Source organism: Sceloporus occidentalis, unplaced genomic scaffold (genome assembly GCF_023333645.1).
Source record: "Sceloporus occidentalis isolate IW3139 unplaced genomic scaffold, rSceOcc1.0.p SCAF_32, whole genome shotgun sequence".
Lineage (NCBI taxonomy): Eukaryota > Metazoa > Chordata > Lepidosauria > Squamata > Phrynosomatidae > Sceloporus > Sceloporus occidentalis.
The window spans coordinates 5,220,771-5,237,314 of NW_028317012.1; the positions used below are offsets into that span (position 1 = coordinate 5,220,771).

Sequence of the window (16,544 nt, forward strand, 5' to 3'; positions counted from 1 at the left end):
GCTTGGAACGCACGGAAGAGGAAGTGAATCCAACGTGCGACCGTCGCTGAACGCGGGCGGAAATACTTCTAATCTTGCTTTGGAGCGTAGGGAGGAAGTAGTGTCCGTATTGTGTAGCAGGTAGGTGATAAATTAACGGTAAAAACAAAATTATAGGTCCCTGCATGCATTTCGGTGGAATTGCTATCGACATACTATATATAATATATATAAAATATATATCGTTTATAATGTTGTTAAACATGTGCATAACGTTTCATCGTGGTTATTTATTCGACATTTAAATAAATTGAAAGTATATTCCAATAATGTGGGTATCCCCAGAATCGCTTAGCCTGTTGGTTACTTAATTGGCTAATAAGCTTGCGAGCAGGGCTCTCTCCACCAAATGTATCGGTTTATCTTAGTCTGTCAATTCTTGTCTTGTCATATCCCTTGAATTTATGTATTGTATTAAGCGCTGCGTAAACTGTTGGTGCTATATAAATAAAAGATGATAATAATAACGGGAATTTTTTTTTTTGTGACAGTAACGTAAATAGGCAAGAAAAAACCAATGCGTTGTGTTATTCTCGGTTAAAAGGAGAGTATAGTTACTTATGCACTTTATACTTGTGTATGCAATGTGTTTTTAATATTCTGTTTAACGTGTATCTTCTCACTTTTACTTCCTTCTTCAGTTGCTCCATTTTTTTCACCCCCCCCCCTTCTGCCGCACTTCTCCTTGTATGTGAAATCCTTTGCACTAGCTTGCACCTCACACTATGGGCCTTCTACCAGCCCAGAAGGCCTTCTTTCCCTTGCGCTCCTTGGATTCGCTTATATGTCTTTTCCGGTGGGAGTTATCACGCCCTGAGCCTGACTTGACTCTACTGTCCCTGATAATTGGATACGTTGAACACTTCCTCGCAGTAAATCGTGTGGTTCCCACTAATATAACAAGTGTACAGGATGGAGTTGCTGCTGTGGTCACCAAGACAGTTTCAGAAGGGGAAAAGCCAAAAAGTGTGGAGAATAAAACCCGAGATGGTGCTAAGGCTGATCAAGGAAAGAAAGGAACAAGAGGTGACCAAACTAGGAAAACAAGCTCTGGAGGGAACTCTAGAAAAGAAAAGGATAGTGGGGCATTAGATGCCTCTAGAACATTGCAATCCAAGGAGATAATAAATGCAGGAAGAGATGGTTCAGAGGGCAGAAAGGAAAAAGACTATGAAATTGGACTGAACAACAATGCAAGCCAGACTTCAAAGATGGGGCCTGGGAAGGAGAGTATAACAGAAAATATGGAGAATCCTAAAACAGATCAAAGCCAGAAGGTTATCCCATACTTTCCAACACTGGATCTGTCTGTTGTGCAGGCCCTGCATGCTCGTTTCACAGCTCAGACTCGTGGTGCAGTGGATCTGTCTTGCTACCCTCGGGAAGATGGTGCATCAAGTCGCGAGCTCATTCGAAGAGTTTCAGATGTTATCTGGAACGGCCTGAGTCGCTCCTATTTTAAAGACAGGGCCCACATACAATCACTTTTCAGTTTTGTAACAGGTGAGAACTTTGGTTTAGGCAAACCACACTGTATTTAAATGTTTGTGTGTGCGTAGTGCGAGAGGGCACTTCGCTGATTAATACAGTTTTTTTAAGGGAATACGCCAGCCCTCGTAAGTGTTATAATGCATGTGATGATATAGATGCATGGTCCTTTTTAATTTTTGTCCCTTTTGCAAATACATAATTCTGTATAATCCTCCCATATGCATTTGCCCCTTTCTCCATTCCCTCTGCTAGTAGTCTTGTATTACTGCCACCGGGAACACCGTAGGTCAGGGACAATTGGACTGTCCCTTTTGTAAAGCTTCGAACCCCTCCCTAGATGCATGGACTTTAACCCCTTCAATCCCCTATAGACGTACCGGGACGTCCAAAAAACGCCCACAAAGAAACCCCTATGGACGTCCCGGTACGTCCAGCCCTTCGTGCAGCGTCAGGGACACATCCCTGCCGCTGCACGGGAGACCAGGCTGTCGTTTGACAGCCTGGACTCCCCACTGACAGCAGAAGCCGGCTTTCTGCTGTCCGATCGCCCGTAACAGCTTCCGGCATGAAAGCCGGTAAGCTGTTACCGGTAAACTGCCCGATCGCGCGGTTGCAAACGCGCGATCGGGCATTCCCTTCCGGGTTACGTCACTGCTGACGTAACCCGGAAGGTCATCGGAGGACAGGATATCCCCTGCGGGGATATCCTGCCCTCCGATGAGGCACAGAGACGCTGCGATCTCTATGCAGGTCTGTGAGAACCTGCATAGAGATCACAGTGTGATCGGTGCAGGGGGATCGCGGGGAGGGGAGTGAGAAACCATCTCTCTCACTCCCCCTCCCGTCCTGTAGGGGAAAAGCAGAAAAAAAAAACGGTTATTCATTTAAAAATATTAAAAAAAATCATTAAAATAATAATATAAATAATACTAAAAAAAATTATAATGTGGGCTGTGATGTCATTGTGACATCACTGACATGTTCAGGAGGTCCCTAGGAGGACCTCTAACCATTACTGTGTAAAAATAATATATAAAAAAAAAAAAAAAATGTAAAAAAATTAAAATAAAATAAAAATTTTAAAAAAATATATAAAAAAAGATAATAAAAAAATTATTAAAAAACCTTACTTCCCTTTGCCCTAGCATAACATCTAGCCAGTATAACCCTCCTGCCCCCATTCACAACCCCCAAACCCGTTAAGCCATAGGCATAAAAATTATACAAAATTGTACACCTAATAGTATGCTCCCTGGTGCTGGGAAAGTCTGGAAAATCTATATAAATTAGGTATTTCTGAAATCAGGACACCTGAATTAATAAACTTGGAGGGGATTTTCCATCACTTTACCTAATTTTGTGAGGATTCAGAGGGAAAATGTAAAAAAAAATAGTTTATTTTTCTAATCTTCGCTAGTTTTTACTAAATTTCTCATTCTAAATTTTCAGCTAATCACCCAACTATGGTATCAAACGAAAGCTCTATCTCTCCTTGAAAAAACAATATATAGTTTTACACTATTCACAGGAAAAGAGAATGATCGCTAAACCGACATACCCCAAAAATGGCAAAATTGCTCTGGGCTTTGAGGTACCAAAAACCCCTGGGATTGAAGGGGTTAATGTATTGTACTGCATGTAATTTAGAGCGTGTTTTTGTTTAGTTGCTGGAGTTAGAAAACAAAACTTCGGTCTCGTTTACGTGTTTCTCTGGCTGCTTTTACTAAAACCAGGAAATATTAGTATGTAAACTTCGTGAACATGCACAGTAGACCCCTATTGCAGTTGCTAAAGCAGGAGCCAATCACATAATTGCTAGCAATGCATCAGTGTTATTGGCTGCTGTGTCTCCCATTGATTACAGTGGGCATGAATACGCACCAAAAGGGACAGTTATCCGAGGTTTGAAACTGTGCTCTGCACATGTGCACACAAACTCCGGACAGATCCCCAGGTTGCAACGTATCTTGAGTTGGTTGGCAGAACAGAAAAGATGAAGGGGTTATTGATTGTGTTTTATTTGATTGTTATTTTATTTGTAAGAACTGTAACAGGCAAGCATTTTCCAGACCCTTGCTCCAGAGACTTCCACTTTTAAAATAGTTGACCTCTTTCGTTTCTACCTTAATCTTATAGGCACAAAGCTGGACTCACCTGGTGTGGCCTTTGCTGTGGTGGCAGCATGCCAGGTACTAGGACTTTCTGATGTTCACCTGGCTCTTTCAGAGGACCATGCATGGGTGGTGTTTGGTAAGGATGGTGAGCAGACAGCTGAAGTAACTTGGCATGGGAAGGGCAATGAGGACAGAAGAGGACAATCTGTGAACTCTGGTGTCTCTGAGAAGGTGAGGTTGCAGGTTTTTGTAAGACTGCAGTCTGTCCACAACATGACTAAATCATTTAAAGGGGAAGTCCTGTGGTAACAAAATGACTTGTGTACATTACTGCATTGTATGCTCATAGTATGGGTTACCATTGACAAACGCCTCATGTTTATCTCATTTTGTTTTAATAAACTTAAATTATCTGCAGATCTGGATGGTGCCATTGTCAGTCATGTGATATTTTAGAGACTTAAACCCCACACTAAACTAATTCTTCGTGGCAATTTTAATAAAGTAAGTTCCTCTCTAGACTTTTATTAGTCAGAGGGGTTTATTTATTAAAGGGAGAGTTGTGTTTCCATGTTTGGAAAGCAAAAGAAGTTCTCGCACACAGGGGTCCAATGCAGGTAGGTATATTTATTAATATGCCAGTGCTAGAATCCACCCTAAGCTAATATGTGGCATTTGTTTATAAAGTCAGTTCCTCCCTAGACTTCTATTAGTCAGATTGGTTTATTTATTAAAGAGAGTTTTGTTTCCATGTCATTCAGAAAGGAAAAGGTCTTGCACACGAGAGTCAAATGCTGGTAGGTATATTTGATATGCTATTACTACTGTATATGGAAAATAAGAGGCTAAATGTGTATACTAGTACCGGCATATACCTAAATATGCCTACTTGTTTTGGTTCCTCGTGTGCAAGATCTTCTTTTGCTTTTTGGTTATTCCATTTGGAAAAACACTAGAGATCTTTGGCAGCAGCTACTGTCCTCTGCAGTGAATGTGGAAGCTCAGCTGTGAAAACAATACTTGGTATGCAGGACACTGTATGTAATTTCTGATACTTTGTTTCTACTTCCAGGTAGGGTAGGACATTATAAAATCCTTGCAACCTCCCCTGCTCCTGTGTGTTTTCTTTTTGTTTTCCTGGCTGATCCTTGGTACATGCATTATCCTCTCTTCCGTTTGTTTTCGGAGCACTGTACTACGCACAGGGGGAGCCTTGTAAACAGCCCTGGTTGGGTCATGGGGAGGACCAGACACCTAACAGGTGTTGTCTTCAGGAGCTATCAGCACTGGGGCTAGATACTTGCAAACTATGGCAGATTTACAGGGCTTCAGGTAGCAGTTGCAGTGGGGACCACAGCAGCATGATAACATCAGAGTGTGTGACTCCTGTCTTTCGCTTCTGAGTTGGAGCATAAGGAAATGCACTAGACCTGTTCTGATTTGTAGACTCTTTTATGTTGTAAGGAGGTTTGGCTGGCCGTGCCCTCAATTGTATTTTTCTGTATTTTATAAATAAATGTAGTAGTCCAGGTAAGCATATATTTTATGGGATCTACACAGACATACCTGAGCTATTGGAGGATGCTTCATTCCCCAGAAAGGCTACATCTAAATCTAAGCATCCATCCTGTCGAAATTACATTATTTCATATAGTGCCAGCTAGAGCCCTGCGCGGGACTACTTTTTTAATCCCGCTCCCGCGGTTTTTAATCCCGCTCCCGCCCGCTCCCGCAATGTGGGTGTGCCGCTCCCGCCCGCTCCCGCCACATTTGTGGCCAATCCCGCCCGCTCCCGCCACATTTGTGGCCAATCATGCCCGCCTCCTTACCTGATTTCCCGCGCAGTCCCGCGCGGCTGCCCTCGAGTTGTTCCCTCACGGCGTCTCTTCTCTTTCTCCGCCCAGGAACAAGGCGGAGTCACAGGAAGTGACGTCACATCACGTGACTCCGTTTTGTTCCTGGGCGGAGCAAGCTAGGAGACACTGTAAGGGAGCAGCAAGAAGGCAGCCTTGCGGGACTGCGCGGGATTACCGGGACCCGCAGGTACAGTGCCTGACCGCCCACTCCCGCCCGCAGCCCCAGCAAGACCGCCCGTGCCCGCAAGTTTTTTGGCGGGTCCCGCGGGACCCGCAGGACCCGCCTCCCAGTGCAGTCCTCTAGTGCCAGCAGATTCCATAGCGCTGTTACAAAAGAGGGCCCTGCTCTTGCAAGCTTACAGTCTACTTGGTGGTTTAGAGTGAAGTGTAACAGTAGGAGAGGGGTAGGAATGAGTTGATTAAATCAAAGATGATCTGCAGAGGCTGTTGACCTCCGTTTTTCATCCATTTTTTTTTTAATTAATCTTGACAGTTTGATATGTGTTGTTGTTCATCTGAGGTTGAACATACCTAATTTTAGACCTGCTAAGGAGCAGATGATTGTAATTATGTCCTGACATAATTCAAAGAATTAGAATTCAAAGAGAGTGTACTTTCTGTTTCACACAACTGTGTGTATGTGTGTATATAATTATATCAGATTTTCACAGTTCTTACAATTACAGTTTAGTGCAATAAATCCATGGAGTCGGCAGATGAGCGATATATATGTATTAGTGTTAATTATAAGAGCCACTTTCTTAATTTCCAGCTCTTATTGGATTATATATCTAGATCAGTTCCTACATCACTCCAATTTTCACATTATATCAGAATGTGCTTAAATATTCATCCCTGATAAGGTATTTACCCCCAGCTGTTATAAGCAGAAGGCTGTTTATTCAGGCAGCTTTTGTAACTGTGGTGTGGGAAGGAGAGAGAGAATTGACAATTTAGTCATATTAACAATTTTTAAAGTGACCGTTTGACTTACAGATAATTAATTTGATGTGTTATTATACTTTTTCTCCATATACAAGCGCAACTCTTCTTTTTCAGAGTTGGTTATATTTAAATGGAAGATACCTGCGCTGTGACCGCCACATGGAAGTGGCTTTCATGGTTTGTGCCATTAACCCTTCAATTGATGCTCATACGGATAGTTTGGAGTTACTGCAGTTACAACAGGTAATAATTCAACCTGGTGATGTGGTCATATTTGCATTATCCTTCTGATGTTTAAAGGGACACTCCAACAACGAAGAAGGCATATTAAACTGCTTACAAAATACACATTCCTTAGTTATAGAAGAATAATATACTTAGCTTTTTAAACAATTCAGAGTTGCATCATGTTGCCCCTTCTTTGGTCCTGTTTTCATACCGCTGTTGGCTCCTTAAAGCAATAAGTCTGGCAGGAAACTGAAATCAATGGGTCCACCTTCTGTGTGTGTGTGTCTAGGGGTTCTCATTAGACCTCCTCAAACTCTTATGCAAGTCAACTCTGGATCTGTTTGGCAAACAAGAGATGTGGTTGCCAGAATCCATCGCATGAAAGCCCAAGAGCTGGATTTTGGGGTGCCAAATGCATATCCATTTTCAAGGTGGAGAAAATGATAAGCAATCAAATGCATTAAAGTGTATATGATGGCTGGGGTCTCCCTTTAACCCCTTATGTCCCAGCACAAGCAGACTTAATATTAAGTCCTTCACTACCATTGCTGATTGTGCCTAATTGCAGCTGTGATTAGCGGCAGGACAGTTGCTGCTGGCTGCCCTGATACCCAGCAAACTCGAGGAGCCAACCACGGGGACGTTGCAACAACAGTGTCTGTTGATATTGCCCCTGGCAGTGATCACTGCACCTATCTGCCTCACTGATTGTGTAAAAAAATAGTAAATTCTTGGCACAATTTTTTTTTATTTCAATAAGCTTTTAATACATTTAATTAAATAATTTGTCATGCTGACTTGCTGTACATTGAGGTGTCATAAGAAAACAAATCTCCACACATTTGTAACACATCCCACTAGCAACATATGCAATGCTGCCTCTCAACCTATGTTTTTCAAACAATTAAAAAAATGACTTGTCCTTACCTCTGAGTGCCAGGAGTCATTGCACATGACTGTAGGAGGCCGGGAAAATTTTCATAGATTGATAGCCTACGCCGAAAAAAAATCAATCCACCAGTTTTGAAATTTCTTCTACATAGTAGGTGCAACTCCTTAACAATAACGCATGCTCAGCATCCTGATTATTGTAATACCCCTCACACATGGATATTTGTATGTTCTTGGAAACATTGTGGGGGGGCATGTTTTTAAAATGTACCTCTTGTGGTAGGGGTAAAATTTATTCTGGCTAACCCAATCTCATCATTTGGCATTTAAACTGTATGTGTGTTCTGGGGTACCTCCTCCGCTACCTTTTGTTGTGCCACTTTTCTGTAGCACAGCAGACGTTGATTATTGGCTGTTGAGCCACACTTGCACTTTAATTTGTGTGGGTACACTAAACACAAGAGAAATTATAGTTAAACATGGATAAAATTGCAAAAAAAAAAAGAATCCTTCTCATAAGGGTGTGAAGTACATATATAGCAGTGACGGGGTTAAACTAGTTTCTAAATATCTTCAAAACAATTACACTGATTTGAAAACAAAAAGTACATGCTTATAGATTTGCTAAATTAATTTAATTAAGCTAAAAGCTGTAAAGGTGACAGTTCCCCTAAAGCTGGATATGTTCCTAACAGTGTAACTGCAAAGATCAGATAATTCTGTAACTCAATGAGAAGAAATTATTTTGAATAATGAATAGTTTTTTTTTTAAATTACATGCATAATGACTCCTGTGGATGTCAACATACTTCTGAAAAGCTAATAGTTTATCATATCTTTTAGAGTTTGCTGTGGGTGCTGTATGATGGAGGACACCTAAACAAGTAAGACATATTTTCTGACCTTCTGTTACTATAACACTTGTTCTGCTGTAATTTTTTATTGTCCCAATTCCATTGTGTTTCGCTGCATCTTAAGGCGCATCTTTCTTTCCCTCATACTTTTCTGTATTGATTTACTCTTCAGTGAAAGTTTTCTTCTCTTGCCAATGCAGTCCTGTGCATTTCAGTTGGATTATTATTCCACCACTGTACATTACACTATTTTTAAGGTATCCTATGGCCCTGGGTAATCTGGCAGATCTTGAAGACCTTTCCTCAACCTCTGGGCGCCCCAAGCCTCTTGAATTATATAATAAGGTGAGCACGGTTAGTCTTTTTTTTTTTACTTTGTTTAATGATTTTTTAAATCTCTATCTCATTTCTTCCTCTTTGCCTTTGTCAGGCTATTCATTCCTCCCGAGTACACTATGAAAATCAACACCTGTATCCGCACATTTACTTGGCTGCGTACCACTGTCGGAATAAAAATGTGCGTGAAGCGCTGAAAGCCTGGGCTGAGACATCTGCGGTTATACAGGAGTGAGACTTGTTTCTTGCACAATCTATCCCTCTCTTTCCCTGCCTACTGGCATCTTTAAGAGTCTATTCTTATACTTTTTTTCTATATCCAGCTTCAAATTTAACGCTCACATAATGTATTTTTTAGATTTTGTGCTTTTTCATGCACTTTTTTATCTCTAGGTATAATTACTGTCGTGAGGATGAGGAGATCTATAAAGATCTGTTTGACATTGCAAATGATCTTCTGCCTAATCTGTTGAAAGAGGAATCAGTGTTATCAGATAGTTTGGTAAGTGACAAGTGAGGTACAAAATGGGGTGTTTATGATATTAAGAGACTAATGATTCTTCTACTTTTTGTAGTGTGGCTCTGCTCTTCAAGACCCTTCCTGTTTTGCAAACCTTTTGCGTTTTTATGACGGGATCTGTAAATGGGAGGAGGACAGTCCCACTCCTGTATTGCATGTGGGATGGGCCACATTCCTTGTCCAGTCACTTGGGAGATATGATGCACAGGTAATATTAACTAAGTAAATCAATTTTAGCAAGGGGTCCTAGTCAAATTGAACATAGGGCTGTGAATTTTATTTTTGGATGGTGTACGTTACCATACAATGATTGTAAGACTTAGGACAAGTCAAAAATTTTACCTGGAGAGAATTGTGAAGAAAAATGTTTGAAGGGTTGCTTGTAACAGGAAAAAAGAACTTTGAAGTAGAGTAGTAAATGCCAGCTCACTGTGGATGTGAGAAATGGATGCAAAATATGACCTGCCATCTTTGTTTATTCAGGTCAGGCAACAGGTTACAATAGTCAACTTAGAAACGTCTAATGAAGATGATGACATTGAAGACACCAGAAGAAGAGGTCCAAGACGGGAGTCAAAACATGAAGAAACTGTCCAGCCATGTTCTGTCCCTTCCCCTGAGCAACAGGGGAAGGAAGCCAAGCTTGCACAGGAACTAACGCTCACCTTCCAGAGCCAGAAGATGAAAGGAATGAAGGAGTTGTTAGTAGCAGCAAAAGTAAATTCCAGTGCTATTAAGCTTCAGCTCACTGCTCAGTCACAAGTGCAGCCAAAGAGAGCTCGGGGGACAACATCAAGGGACTACACATTGGGTTATCTAAAGAGGCAACGCAAAGGAGTATAAAAAATGATAGTAGTGGCGTTTGTTGTATTTTTTTATATTCTGTGTTTATTTTTTAAATAAAAGGTATATTCTATGTTGTCTATGTATTCCTGAGTCCAGGATACTACTTCAGCAGCGAGGCCTGGCATGGAGATTGGGAAAGCCCTGTCTGCGTCTCTGTAACCGCCAACCAGTCTCCAGTCCACCCGAGGTGCAGCTTCCCTGTAGTCCCTAGAGATTCACTGTCTGGGTGTCAAGACCCCCCTCTTTTCTGCGTGCACGAGGGTCGAAAAACCACAAGTCCTTTTAGGTGGGATAAGTCCGTTGTTTGCACCAGACAGCCATTAATATTTGGCACCTTGTAGCCCATTAAATTATACAAGTGCTAGAACTCTCCTGCTCCCTAAAAGGGCCTTGCCCTTGTAAATCAGAGCACTACTCTCATCAGTCACGGACATCAGTTTGGGGCAGCACATGGTTGCCATATGGCCCTCCACTTACCACTCCGGGGTATTTCTTTCTTTTATAGGCTGACTTTTCAGGACACAATACTATTATCCCCCTTCAGTTTAGTGTATTGACTGTGCAATCTAAGCAAGAGTCAGAGCACTACCCTAGAGCTGCAGCTAACTATTATTTTCATAATCGATTAGTTGGCCGATTATTTTTTCGATTAATCGGATAAAAAAAATAAATGTACATTTTTCATTTATTTAAAATAATTTAATAAAACAGTATGTTAAAAACAAACGGCTCATGAAGAGGTTATAGCACTACTTATAGATCAGGTTGAAGACCTGGGAAGTAGGAGCAGGCACAATAACATACGTCTGAAATACCAGAGTCAGTGAAGGGGTCAATAACTAGTGTCTGACTGGCTTCCTCGTACCTAGATCTACGATAACATGGCTGTCCCTCTGCTAGTTGAGAGGGTGCAGAGAGTCGGCTCAGATGCCAGAAATTCATCCAAGAGCCTACTGTAAACTACCTCAAATGTGCTATAACAATCAGAAACTGCTTGTGTTTCATTAGGTCTCTCCCTTAGTCACGGGTAAGAGGAAGCAGGAATCAACGATCGCTAGTGAGGCATTCAGCGACACCGAAAACCCACCCCAGGAGCCACTGTGACCGCTGCGGAGAGTAGTCACAAGCGCCGCTGCGAGAGAAAAGAAATAAGCAAGTTTCCAAGAGAGGGTCTCAAAACCTTCATGAGAACTCTGGCTCCCCCAGATAGGTACTGCATTCAACCAAGTCAATGGAGCCCAGCTTTCTAATCACAATGCGATTATTAAAATAATAATAAAAAAAAAATTTAAATAAATGTCAGGGAACCTTCCAGTTCCAAAACAAATGTAAAAAGAGAAAAGTCAAAAAACAAAAACAAATTATATTAATATATTTAGATGTTTCTTTTTATGAATAGGCCCTATAATTAGCGCTATATCTTCACAAACCTTGCATGGAAAGAGTTAAAATACTGGCATGTTAAATGCCCATGGGGTGTCTATGATTTGATGGGGTAAATCGAATTGTCCCCGTTTAAAGATGTCCCAAAAATAGGACATGGGCACAGACTGACCAGATATCCAAACTCAAAAAAAAATGCACACTTCTCAAAGGTGTCCTTTTACCTCCCAAACAACCTGACAAGCCCATGCATGGTTGGTATCACTGTACTCAGGAGATGTTGCTCAACACATATTGGTGCTGTAAATTGGTACATAAAGTGGGTGTGTGGGGGAAAAAATACACACAAAAAATAATACTGCAAACTTTGAAAAACCGCTGGTGGTAAAATGTGTGCATGCAAAGAGGTAAAATACCAGCATTTGAAATACCATATATATATATACACATAATATATGGTTTTATTGGGCACACTGAAATGTCCAAGCTCAAAGATGTATCAAATAGGGCATGGGCCGTGGATCACCAAATGCCAAAATTCAACATTGAAAAATGCGCATGTCCCAAATGTGGCCCTTTTGCCCCCCCCCAGGCAAACCCATTCATGTGGGGTATCACTGTACTCAGATGTATCTTTGTTACGATCTTTGTTATCGATATGAGTAGACAATTTCCGGTGCCGGCACTTCTGCCGTGGGGGGCAGAGTGGCAGCATATCTATTCCACTAAGTTGTTTTTTTTCTAAGAATCTAAATTTTTCTTTAAAAAAGCACCTAACTTTTAGGGTGCGGCCTATAATCGAGCCAATACGGTATTTTAAATCTTTTCATGCGAGAATTTTTTAAGCTAATGTGCTAATTTTAGGACTTGCTCACAAAAATATTTTTTTATATACATATACTTTTTTTTTTTTGCCTTTTTTGATGGTGACATAAGTGGGAAATTATTTTGACATTTGACTTTTTTTTACTATTTTTTTTCTTTATTATTTATTTTACTAATCACACTGGGATTAGAAAGCTGGGCTCCACTGACTTGCATGGTTGAATGCAGTACCTGTATTCAACCTGCAAGTGGAGCCAGAGTTCTCTAGAGGGTCTAGAGACCCTCTGGCGAACTTTTCCAACTTTGTTGTTTTTTTACAGGGCGGCTGCCACCTTGCGATTGGCAAAGTCACTTGCAGTGACAGTTGTGACCGCTCTCCTGGGGTGAGTGTTTGGTGTTGCTGAATACCTCGTGATCGAGGCATTTCAGCAACACCATTGAAGTTTAGGAGGTGATCATTGATCGCCTCGTAAACACTTTTAAAACAGTGTATGGCGGACGTTGACGCCCCCGGGAGGGGCCAGACACGGCCCCTGATGCCGATCGCGGTGTTGCTGAATGCCTCGGCGTCAAGGCATTACAACAACACCGTTTGGGTGCAGAAAGCAAACGTAGGTCGCTTTCTGGGCCCGTTTAAAGTCATGACGGTCCTGGCACGTCAGTTGTCGTTAACCCTTTGTTTTCGGGTGACGTGCCCGGACTGTCTATTGTCATTAAGGGGTTAATCTTACCTGAGGAAGACTTGGATCTCTGATATCCCCTGGACCTCCAAAAATGTCCTCTTAATGGAAAGAAAGTGGGTCTGTTTCATGAATCCACTTGTTTGGACTGCATTTAGTTTCTGTCCAAAGCTGTGGTATGTGACATTAAGTGACCAGAAAAGTGGCTTCGTCCTTTCCTGGCCCTGTTGAAAACATTTTGGGAAAAAAACCTTTTTCATCAAGCATTTAGCTTTATCAAAAAATGTAAATGTATTCGCATATTTCCCCAACTCTTTTACAAAAGAATCTCCTAAGAGATTACCCTGGGCAGATGGACCAGGTTATTGGATAACTGTGCCAACTGAGGGTCAAGATGAAGAAGGAGAGAGTATCTCCCTTCCATTAGCTAGTATTTCCCAGCAGGCAAAAAGGACCTTTAGCAGAGTTACTTATTTTAGTATATTCTGAAACTTGGCTATTGGCCTGATAATATCTAGGAGTTAATCCTGGCAATGAGCAGTCTAGACAGACCCTGCAGGGGATATCCTGCCCTCTGATTACCTTCCGTGTGACGTCAGCACCCGGAAGATGTGACCTCGAAGGGAATTCTACATGTAATGGCTTTCCGGCACTTGTGCTTGCGATCGGGCAACAGAAATCTATGTCCCTGCCGCTGCAAGAAAGTCATGATGTACCTGTACGTCCTAAAGGGCATAACTGAATACTTTTATAGGACTTACAGGTACGCCCATAGGGGACTGAAGAGGTTAATGTATCACATTTATTGTGCTTACAAAGATAAACGACCTGTGGGAGAGAAAAAAAAACACCACTGAAAACGGTAATAAACTAACCTTGCTGATCGTGAACCAAATAACTGTGTTGATGGGGTTATCGAGACTGATCACGGTCAACTCTAATTCACAACCTGAAGTATCACACCAGCACAAAATGTCCGGTTTGTACATACCCCACGATACACAGAGGAGACTGACAACACTAATAAATCAGGAACGCAATGGACCCACAACCATCTCTGCCAGATGGTCCAAAAACAATTCGGACTAATTCTTTGGCTAGTTTTTGGCCCGTTTGTTTTTGGGGCAACAAGTTTCGTTCACTGCCCATTCGTTTCAGCTGAAAATTCGAGGGGGCACCTTTGATTCAGGAACAAAATTCCTTGTCCAGTGCCCCACCCTTACTCTCTCACCCTCTCTAAATCAAATACCTTCTCTACCAACCACTTCTGAATCTTCTGTCTTCTCCCTTCAATCTTAATCTGCTATCTTCTTTCTTTGTTCGCATCTCCGCAGACATAACCTGGGGGGAACTTCCATGAAAAAATGGTGGCACTGTGGTAATGTCGGTGAATCGGACAAAATGACGTTACTGAAGGCAATATGGCAGGCACTTGAAGTGACGTGCTCTCCCCAATGCTCCAGCGTTGCATTGGTGGAAGTTCCTGATGGGTTATGTCCCGAAGATGTGCATGAAGAAAGAAGATAGCAGATTAAGGATTGAAGATAGAAGATGAAGAAGTTGCGGAAGAAGATGTGGAAGCAGCCGGCAGAGAAGGTAGGAAACATTTGGAGAGAGTAAGAGAGAGAGTGAACGAGTGAATGTCGACCCATGAAGTTCTAAGCTTTTTGCTTCATTTTCACATCTGATTCGTGGGGAGGTCTGGCATTGTTTTCTGGGATACGTACAAATCACCAAATTTACCATAATTTGTAAATCGGCGATTCATACCCAATCCGAATGTACAAGTCTAACTGATATGACTCCTGTCACAGAGCTAGCTAGTCCGAACGACTACCTCCGCTGACTTGTGCTCCCTTAGCCTGGGACACCACACTTTTCCCGGTTCCCCAGTCACTAGCCCAGACTCAGTGTAGGGTAAAACCAAAACAAAGACTGATTTATTTCTTACACACAGGGCTGGATATATCCAGCAAAACACACATTTACGTAAAACAAGATATTGGGACACAAACCGCCCCCTTAATCTGCCTCCCAGAGACAACAGGGGCAGTAAAGGGATTAACAATACAGTAGGGTCCCAACCTCCACTATCTATTACTAGCCGAAACCAGTTCCAGGGATGACCAGGGTAAATGTCTGTAGTAGTGGAACTGGGGGGGTAACATAATAATGCACCATGGGGTGGGGTGGTCTGATATTAAACTAAAACAATGGCAGTCACTCCCTGGTGGCAGATCCTGGCCGTCTGCCAGAAATAATCCCCTCAGCAAGTGATGACACTGATGATACTGCTGGGGGAGCCATAGGAATCCTTACAAACCCAGGGCCCATAGTCAATAGGGAGGAGGCTGGCAGTCAGGCCTCTCCAGTGGTCCTAGTGATGGAGGTTTCGGTCACAACTCCCTGATACAGAGATTTGAAGCTACAGAAACATACAAGCAGACGCCGCTTCTATCACGGAAATAGACGCAAGGTAACAAACTGGCAGCAAGAGCAAATAAATATAAATACATATAATTATAATGTAATTACTGTATTTGCTCGATTATAAGATGACCCTGATTATAAGAAGACCCCCCAAATTTGTAATATTAATTTAGGAAATAAAGAAAAAAAATGAATAACTATTTTTAACATGCCTTATACAGCCTATATGCCACTCTGCCCCCCTGATATGCATAATCCCCCCTGATGTATCCCTAGACTTGTCCCCTGTGCTCCAGACTCCCTGGTGTCAAGTGGGGGCAGCCAGTGGACGTCTGCGCGGAACCTCAGACACTACCCAACACTTACGCTGGGGTTTCTATGACTGAGCATCGGAAGCCACGTCACGCTGGTGCTCCATTGTAGAAGCCCCTGCGGAAGTGTCAGGTAGCAGCAGAGGTTGTCTGTGCGCATCGTGCAGACGCCCAGCGGCTGCCAGAGAGGAGGATCCAGGTCCCCTGCAGCGCTGTGGAGGATCCTCTTCTCTGGCAGCCAGTGAACGTCTGACAACCTATGCTGCTTCCGGCACTTCTATCGTGGAGGAACGGAAGATCATGTCACGCCGGCGCTCCGTCATAGAAGTGCCGGCAGCAGCAGAGGTTGTTTGCGCGCATCGCACAGACATTCACCGGCTGCGAGAGAGGAGGATCCAGGTCGCCTGCAGTGCTGCAGGGGATCTGGATCTTAGTCTTGTAGTTACACCTCTGATTATAAAACGGCCTCAAATATAAGACGAGGGGTATTTTCAGAGCATTTGCTGAAAAAACCTTGACTTATAATCGGGCAAATATGGTATATAGCATAAAGTGCATAAACGTTTTTGTTTTTTTAGAAATATGAAACTAATACTTTCTCTTTCTGAGAGCGATCTGCAATGTACGCATTCTTTATATTTCACTGTTTTAAGAGACAAATTATGGTTTTTATATGAACGTATGGTTTGTACTTGTACTGAAAAAAGACAATATACAACTTGTTAAATTAAATGAGAAGGGAGGAAATTACAATTACAAAAGCTTAACACTTTACAAAGTGAAAAATAAAAATAA

At 42.1% G+C, this 16,544-nt stretch overlaps 1 pseudogene; it reads left to right on the forward strand.

Annotated features, from left to right (window-relative positions):
• The first annotated feature begins 764 nt into the window (after positions 1-764).
• LOC149298586 (menin-like) lies at positions 765-10,117 on the forward strand (annotated as a pseudogene).
• The last annotated feature ends 6,427 nt before the right edge of the window (positions 10,118-16,544 follow it).